General features: G+C 47.3%; 1 pseudogene; it reads right to left on the reverse strand.

Annotated features, from left to right (window-relative positions):
• Positions 1-4,211: 4,211 nt before the first annotated feature.
• LOC139391608 (uncharacterized) lies at positions 4,212-7,415 on the reverse strand (annotated as a pseudogene).
• Positions 7,416-8,980: the final 1,565 nt, after the last annotated feature.

The raw sequence follows: 8,980 nt of genomic DNA on the forward strand, positions 1-8,980 counted from the left end.
GTCACCCTCTAGTTAGTTAGCTAGCGAACGTTCTGATCTAGCGGTCACCCTCTAGTTAGTTAGCTAGCGAACGTTCTGATCTAGCGGCCACCCTCTAGCCGGAATGATGTGTAGTAGAACGGATCATTAATAGAAAATTACTCATGTAAAAGTAACGCAGTAAAATACTACTTGAGTAAACGTATTTGGTTTTAAATACTGTATAGTTAAGTATTAAAAGTAAATGTATAAATCATTTAGTGAGTCTGCCAGATCAGAGACAGTAGAGATGACCAGGGATGTTCTCTGTTTAGTGAGTCTACCAGATCAGAGGCAGTAAGGATGACCAGGGATGTTCTCTGTTTAGTGAGTCTGCCAGATCAGAGGCAGTAGAGATGACCAGGGATGTTCTCTGTTTAGTGAGTCTACCAGATCAGAGGCAGTAGGGATGACCAGGGATGTTCTCTGTTTAGTGAGTCCTCCAGATCAGAGGCAGTAGGGATGACCAGGGATATTCTCTGTTTAGTGAGTCCTCCAGATCAGAGGCAGTAGGGACTACCAGGGATGTTCTCTGTTTAGTGAGTCCTCCAGATCAGAGGCAGTAGGGATGACCAGGGATGTTCTCTGTTTAGTGAGTCCTCCAGATCAGAGGCAGTAGGGATGACCAGGGATGTTCTCTGTTTAGTGAGTCCTCCAGATCAGAGGCAGTAGGGACTACCAGGGATGTTCTCTGTTTAGTGAGTCCTCCAGATCAGAGGCAGTAGGGATGACCAGGGATGTTCTCTGTTTAGTGAGTCCTCCAGATCAGAGGCAGTAGGGATGACCAGGGATGTTCTCTGTTTAGTGAGTCCTCCAGATCAGAGGCAGTAGGGATGACCAGGGATGTTCTCTAGATAATAGTGTGTTTCAGCATTTTTATCTTCTACTAAGCATTCAAAATGTATCAAGTACTTTGGGTTGTCAGGGGAATTTTTATTTTTTACAATATTTTCTTTAGGACTACAGTAAAGTAAAAGTTAAATTATAAATAGTAAAGCACAGATACCCAAATCTGTCTCGCTGTCTCTCTCTCTCTCGCTGTCTCTCGCTCTCGCTGTCTCTCTCTCTCTCGCTGTCTCTCTCTCTCGCTGTCGCTCTCTCTCTGGCACTCGCTGTCTCTCTCTCTCGCTCTCTCTCGCTCTCGCTGTCTCTCTCGCTGTCTCTCTCTCTCTCGCTGTCTCTCTCTCTCTCGCTGTCTCTCTCTCTCTCTCGCTGTCTCTCTCTCTCTCGCTGTCTGTCTCTCTCTCTCTCTCGCTGTCTGTCTCTCTCTCTCTCTCTCGCTGTCTCTCTCTCTGGCTCTCGCTGTCTCTCTCTCTGGCTCTCGCTGTCTCTCTCTCTCTGGCTCTCGCTGTCTCTCTCTCTGGCACTCGCTGTCTCTCTCTCTCTCGCTCTCTCTCGCTCTCGCTGTCTCTCTCTGTCTCTCCCGCTCTCTCTGTCTCTCTCGCTCTCACTCTCTCTCTCTGTTTCTCGCTCTCTCTCTTTCTGTCTCTCCCTCTCTGTCTCTTGCTTGCTCTCTCTGCATTGTAAAATAGTAATTTATTGTCTTAAGAAAAATCTCTCTCTTCAAGAACTGGTTTTGTACTGTAATATAAAGTGTGTTTTTTTTTATTTTTTTTTATAATCCCTCCATTGCCCCCCCCCCCCCCTCCACCCGTGGTGATACGACAAACTCCCATTTTACAAATGCTGTTAGAAGGGCCATTTCCCACTGAATAGGATAGTCAATAGTCTCTGTCCCATCACTTCTTGTTCTTCTTCTCTTCTTCTTTAACAACAAGGCCTCTGGTTAAAGAGCTAAGTTGGTATCCTCTCTACGAAACAAGTATCTGTACTAACCATTATGCAGAATGTCACATTTACATTCAATAGCCCCATGGAGCCAGATATTATATATATCATTTCGTGTTTAGCTAGTCCTAGGTGGATTGGATATTGTAATGTCTGGTTTTATATTGTGATGTCTGTTTTTTCATATTGTATACATGTCTTTTCCTTGTCATCTTACTCCTCTATTCAGTTGTGCTTTCCGAATAAAAATGTTTTTCCATTCAGCTGTTGACTTGTCGTTCATTTGAATGAGTATCATGATGGGTTAAACGTGTTTTTTTCCCCCCGTTAAGCTTGTTGACTCTAATTCACTCCGTTGATAATGCTTTGTTCTTTGTCTAATACCTACGGGTCAATTCCACCCGAGACTTCCCCCTTCCCCTTGCTCCGGTGTGTCTCCAGCGTTTATGTTACGTAAACTATCGTCTTTTATTTTTTTGGTGAAGTATGTTTCCTATCAGTGTGACACTAAAAGACTTGTGAGTGTTGAGCAGAATCAACAACCTCTGTATCGTCAAGACCGGTGCTTGGTGGGAAGGTGTAAACTCATGTTCAGTTAGCCATTGTCATGTAAATGAAATTCAGAGCTAGCCAGCCAGAGCCGTGGTCCAGTGAGACACGAGTGCCGGTCCGTGGAGGTGGAAACAGACACGTCTGAGCCTTTATTTGGTAATACTACAGGCTTAGTCACAGGTGGAAATGTCCCATAAGTGTGGTTTCCTAAAGCGAGACTGTTTCAAGACCTCCACCAGCGAGACTGTTTCAAGACCTAAAGCGAGACTGTTTCAAGACCTCCTAAAGCGAGACTGTTTCAAGACCTCCACCAGCGAGACTGTTTCAAGACCTACTAAAGAGAGACTTAAGACCACCTAAAGCGAGACTTAAGACCACCTAAAGAGAGACTTAAGACCTCCTAAAGCGAGACTTAAGACCTCCTAAAGTGAGACTTAAGACCTCAAAGTGAGACTGAAGACCTCCTAAAGTGAGACTGAAGACCTCCTAAAGTGAGACTGAAGACCTCCTAAAGTGAGACTGAAGACCTCCGAAAGCGAGACTGAAGACCTCCTAAAGCGAGACTGAAGACCTCCTAAAGCGAGACTGAAGACCTCCTAAAGCGAGACTGAAGACCTCCTAAAGTGAGACTGAAGACCTCCTAAAGCGAGACTGAAGACCTCCTAAAGCGAGACTGAAGACCTCCTAAAGCGAGACTGAAGACCTCCTAAAGCGAGACTGAAGACCTCCTAAAGCGAGACTGAAGACCTCCTAAAGCGAGACTGAAGACCTCCTAAAGCGAGACTGAAGACCTCCTAAAGCGAGACTGAAGACCTCCTAAAGCGAGACTTAAGACCTCCTAAAGCGAGACTTAAGACCTCCTAAAGCGAGACTGTTTCAAGACCTCTCTCCCTCTGAGACAGATTTATACTAATGCAGTTGCTCTTTTTCCTGAAGTCATTCATTTGAAAATGTTTAGTCACTCCGTTAATCATCCATCTTGTGAAATCATATACCAGGAGACACACATGACTTCTGTAATCTTATTAAATACAGAAAGGGGACTATTTTTAAACCTACCTCTTTTAGATGTTTACTTAAAACCAACCGTCTGTCTGTGATGTCAAACAGTGATTCTACTGGTCATAGCTTTAATGTGTATAGTCTAGGGTAGGGTGGCATCTTGCATTCAAAATGGCACCCCCATTCCCTATAGGTCCTGGTCAAAAGTAGTGCACTACATAGGGAATAGGGTGCCATTTTGGTACACTATTTCTGAGCTCACTCTCACTCCATTAGCCTCTGTCATCGTTTAAAAACATTCCACCATGTTGCCCTTATATGCACACCATCCCTCTCCCTCGCTCTGTCCCATATGGCACCCTAATCCCTACATAGTGCACTACTTTTGACATAGGGCCCTAATCAAAAGTAGGGCCCTATGTAGGGAATAGGGTGCCATTTTGGAACACAAGTCTCTGTGCTCTAACTCATCTCACAGACACAGTTTAGTTTAACAGAACACCTTTTATTTGTTGCACTGTAAAGAATGCATTACATCTATCTTCAGAATGTTCCAGAACCTTCTTCTCTACAGATGTCTTACCATGTCTAGAATGAGAATGACGGCGAGCTTGTTTTCTCCAGACACCCTTCCCAACCTGATGGGAATTCTCCACAGATTTCAGCTACCGGTGTACAAAACTGCCTTGGTTTTTCCTGGTTTTCTACTTCCTGGTTTTCTACTTCCTGGGTTTTATTGACAATAGAATAGAACCTTCTGAAAGGTGTATAAAAGTGCATTTGTAAGGATGGTATGATTGTTGGAAACAAGTGACCCATGAACTAAGAAAAGATTGTTTGTCTCTTGTAACCTAAACTGAAACACTTCTATTTGTCCCGGTGGTTTTCTCTTGCACTCTGCTTACATCATTCTTGTTATTGTCTTCAACAATACCCCTAAAGAGAAAAAAAAAACACACCAGATTACAGTTAATATTTACAACCTTGTTAACCATATTTTAAGCTAGAGTCTCTAGTTACTTAATATAATTCACTGATTCTAAAAGCTAATATGAGTTAGGAGCGTGAAAGGGTTAATTGTCTCACCTGTACAGGTGGAGTTGTTTAGTAAGTCTGTCTCTCAGTTCCTCCGTCTCCTTGGTTTCCCTCTTCTGGATTTGTAGCTTTGTCTTCTGCTCTCTGTTAGTGTCCTCCAGCCTGTCCACTGTCTCCTGTGGGGAGGGAGACGAAGGGACTAACTACGGCTTCAGAAACGGTTCATAAACCTGACATGTGTGTTCATAAACCTGACGTGTGTTCATAAACCTGACGTGTGTTTATAATGAACTGAAAGGCTGGTGTTTTTAATCTATGTCTGTGTATGTTGGAGGGATTTGTTATGAGTGTGAAGCATTTCTGGACAGCCTTGTAATTCCAATCTACTGGACCTTATTCCATCTCTCCCTTCATCATTCCGTACCCTGTACTGCTCCACGTCCTCTCTCCTGTGGGTCTCCATCAGTACGAGTCTCTCCTCCAGGCAGGCTCTCTGCAGCCCCAGCCTCTGTCCCTCCTCCCTCAGGGGCCCCCGACGGGCCCTCAACTCCCGGGCCTGCTGCCTGGCCTTCACCTGGGCCTCTGATGTCCTCTCCCTCCGCTTCAACAGGGCCAGCAGCATTGGTTCATACCTGGGGGAGGAGGAGAGAGGATAATGCGTTGCACCTCTCATAACATCTGCAAATATGTGTACGTGACCAATAAACTTTGATTTGGTATAATGGAAGTTAGTATCATGATAAATGAGTAATGATTATAGTATCAGTCATGATTATTGCCTACATCATAACTGTCAATCCTAGTGCCATGCTTGACAAGAGATCACCTTGGGGTTTTGATAACACCTGGCAATGTTGAGAGAGAATACCTTCCCTCCAGGGCCTTGAGCCCCCCCTGCAGGTACTGCTGTAACTCCCCACAGGAGTTCCTCTTGCTCTGGGTCATCTCCTCTATGGGGTTGGGTGTCTGGCTGTGTGTCTGGAGCTGGGACTGAAAGGTGGAGAGCTGGGTCTGGTGGGTGGAGCGGAGTTGAGACACCTCCTCAGTCAGCTGGATGATCAGTGTGTCGAGTTCCATCTGGGGAAGAGAGAGAGTGAGAGGGAGAGACAGAGAGAGAGACAGACGGGGGGGAGAGAGAGGGACATGAGAGAAACTCAGAAGAACCTGTATTGCCTTCTCTGAGCTCTGATGAAGTTGTAGTTGTTCTCGAACACATGTGGTTTCGAACACTCTGACGGTTCTGGAACACTCTATTCTGGAACATTTAAAATGCTCCAGAACACTCATATAGATCCTAACTCCCCGGAATTATATAGAACGCTCAGGTTCTAGAATGCACGTAAGGTTTTGGAACATTCAGAAGGTTGTCTAAAAGCTCAGAAGGTGCTGGAACACCCAGAAGTTTCGTGAATGCTCATTAGGTTCTGGAATGGTCAGAAGAACACTCTTGTCCCTACCTCTTCCTTGTTGAGCTGGGCCACCTCACGCTGCTGGCTTACCAGGATGACCTGGTTGTGAGCACACTCCCTGGCGACAGAGAACAGCCTCCTCTTCAGGCTCCTCATGTCCTCCTGAAGACCCTGCTTCTCCAGACTCACGCTGGACAGCCTCATCTCCTCCTCTCTCCTCTCAGCCCTCAAAGACTGCCACTCCCTCATCCGCGCCTCCCTCCTCCCATCTGCCTCAATATTTAGCACCTGCCTTAACTGTGCTGCTTGCCCTCCTTCTCTCCCTTCCTCTGTCCCTGTCTTCTCCTCCCTTAGTGCCTGTAGCTCTCCCATCAGTTCATCCCGTCTCTTCTCCATTCTCCCCACCTCCTCGATACAGCCCTCTAGCACAGTACCCAACTCCTACACGGAACCCATCAACTCCACCCCTCCCAACTCTGTCTCTAGTTGTAGATCTCCCCTCAACTCCATCCCTCCCCTCAACTCCACCCCTCCCAACTCTGTCTCTAGTTGTAGATCTCCCCTCAACTCCACCCCTCCCCTCAACTCCACCCCTCCCCTCATCTCCACCCCTCCCACTCCTGTCTCTAGTTGTTGACCTCTCATCATGTCCCCCTCTGTGCCCCTGTCTGTGTCCTCTTCACACACCATGGACATAAGTCCTCTTGTGTATGTTTCTCCACAGTCTCCTAACAAATCTGAATGTATTTTTGTCGAGATAGCTTGATAGCTTTGGGGCTCAAATTGGCCAAAGGTACTGCCCAAATATGGCTTCAGATCCACACCATTCCCAGATGCTAGTCCTTCAGTCTTGGTATTCCCCACAGACTCCATGAGTTCTTGTGTTGTTAGTCCTCTGTCCATGTGTCTGTCTTGTGTTACCTTATTCATGTTGGTGTTGTGTTGGCAAAATCCTTTTGGTAAGCTGGGGTAAGTCCACTCTAAGGGGTCAAAGGTAATTCCTGTCTCTTCCGTACAGTTCTCTAACATGGCCAGCATCCCCATTAGCTCTGTCTGATACTCAGCCATAGTGCCGCAGCCATGAGTGCCTGCAGAGGTAAGAGGTGGCAACTGAGGCTGGACAGCGGCTCCTGTGGCTCCACTCTGATCCAAAATGGATTCCACCTCCTTCAGGTGACTTTGGCACTGGTTCCTAGACTCCTCCATGTGTGTGTCTGTATAGGTCAGGATGGATGCACCTGTGTGACAGTCATTACCACCACAGCTCCCCATCATAGCATCCATCTTCTGTATATCTGACTGGTTCTGAGCTGGCCCAGTCAGGTGTGTGTCTGACTGGTTCTGGTTCTGAGCTGGTCCAGTCAGGTGTGTGTCTGACTGGTTCTGGTTCTGAGCTGGTCCAGTCAGGTGTATGTCTGACTGGTTCTGGTTCTTAGCTGGTCCAGTCAGGTGTGTGGCTAACTGGTCATGGTTCTGAGCTGGTCCAGTCAGGTGTGTGTCTGACTGGTTCTGAGCTGGTCCAGTCAGGTGAGTGTTTGTGTACCTGGTGGACAGGCGGGAGTTGAAGGACACACCTGTCATGTCCTCACAGCTCTTCAACAGGTCATCCATCTCCCTCAGGTGTGGCTGGATCTGTCCTAACCCATTATGGTGTGGCTGGATCTGTCCTAACCCATTATGGTGTGGCTGGATCTGTCCTAATCCACTATGGTGTGGCTGGATCTGTCCTAATCCACTAAGGTGTGGCTGGATCTGTCCTAACCCATTATGGTGTGGCTGGATCTGTCCCAACCCATTATGGTGTGGCTGGATCTGTCCCAACCCATTATGGTGTGGCTGGATCTGTCCTAACCCATTATGGTGTGGCTGGATCTGTCCTAACCCATTATGGTGTGGCTGGATCTGTCCTAACCCACTAAGGTGTGGCTGGATCTGTCCTAACCCACTAAGGTGTGGCTGGATCTGTCCTAACCCACTAAGATGTGGCTGGATCTGTCCTAACCCACTAAGGTGTGGCTGGATCTGTCCTAACCCACTATGGTGTGGCTGGATCTGTCCTAACCCACTATGGTGTGGCTGGATCTGTCCTAACCCACTAAGGTGTGGCTGGTTCTGTCCTAATCCACTAAGGTGTGGCTGGATCTGTCCTAACACATTATGGTGTGGCTGGATCTGTCCTAATCCACTAAGGTGTGGCTGGATCTGTCCTAACCCATTATGGTGTGGCTGGATCTGTCCTAACCCATTATGGTGTGGCTGGATCTGTCCCAACCCATTATTGTGTGGCTGGATCTGTCCTAACACATTATGGTGTGGCTGGATCTGTCCTAACCCATTATGGTGTGGCTGGATCTGTCCTAACCCATTATGGTGTGGCTGGATCTGTCCCAACCCATTATGGTGTGGCTGGATCTGTCCTAACCCACTAAGGTGTGGCTGGATCTGTCCTAACCTATTATGGTGTGGCTGGATCTGTCCTAACCCACTAAGGTGTTGCTGGATCTGTCCTAACCCACTAAGGTGTGGCTGGATCTGTCCTAACCCACTATGGTGTGGCTGGATCTGTCCTAACCCACTAAGGTGTGTGTTCTTGTGGGCCGTCGTCGACAGGTGAAGCCCAAAAGAGTCTGTAGTTTCTCCTACACAACTTCTAAACATGGTGTCCATGTCCTTGAACTGGGCTTGTGTCTCATCCAGGTGTGTCTCTCTGCAGGTATCCGATACGGATATATCCAAGGTATCCGAGACTGAGCCAGTCAGGAGTGTGTTTGTACTGGTATCTCCCAGGAGAGACTGGAATGAAGTGCCTGTCTCCTCTTCAACACCCTCATCCCCATACGGGTCTTCCTCATCGATGAACCGCGGATCAAAACAGACTTCGGGGTCCATCATCAGCTCAGACTCTTGATCCTCCATTGCCTGTGATGAAGAGGAGGAATACGAAGACAAATGTCACAGAAGTTATATTAATAACTTGGGGGAGGGGTCAGGCGGGGTAAGGGTTATGGGGGGAGGGGTCAGGATGGGGTAAGGGTTATGGGGGGAGGGGGGCTTATTACATCAATATGACTAAACAATTCTTAGGAACACACACATTCACTCAGATCCTCATACTCAAGCATTCACAAAAACACTGTGACACCCTCTAGCCTGGCTGTGACACCCTCTAGCCTGGC

The sequence above is a fragment of the Oncorhynchus clarkii genome, chromosome 32 (assembly GCF_045791955.1).
Source record: "Oncorhynchus clarkii lewisi isolate Uvic-CL-2024 chromosome 32, UVic_Ocla_1.0, whole genome shotgun sequence".
Lineage (NCBI taxonomy): Eukaryota > Metazoa > Chordata > Actinopteri > Salmoniformes > Salmonidae > Oncorhynchus > Oncorhynchus clarkii.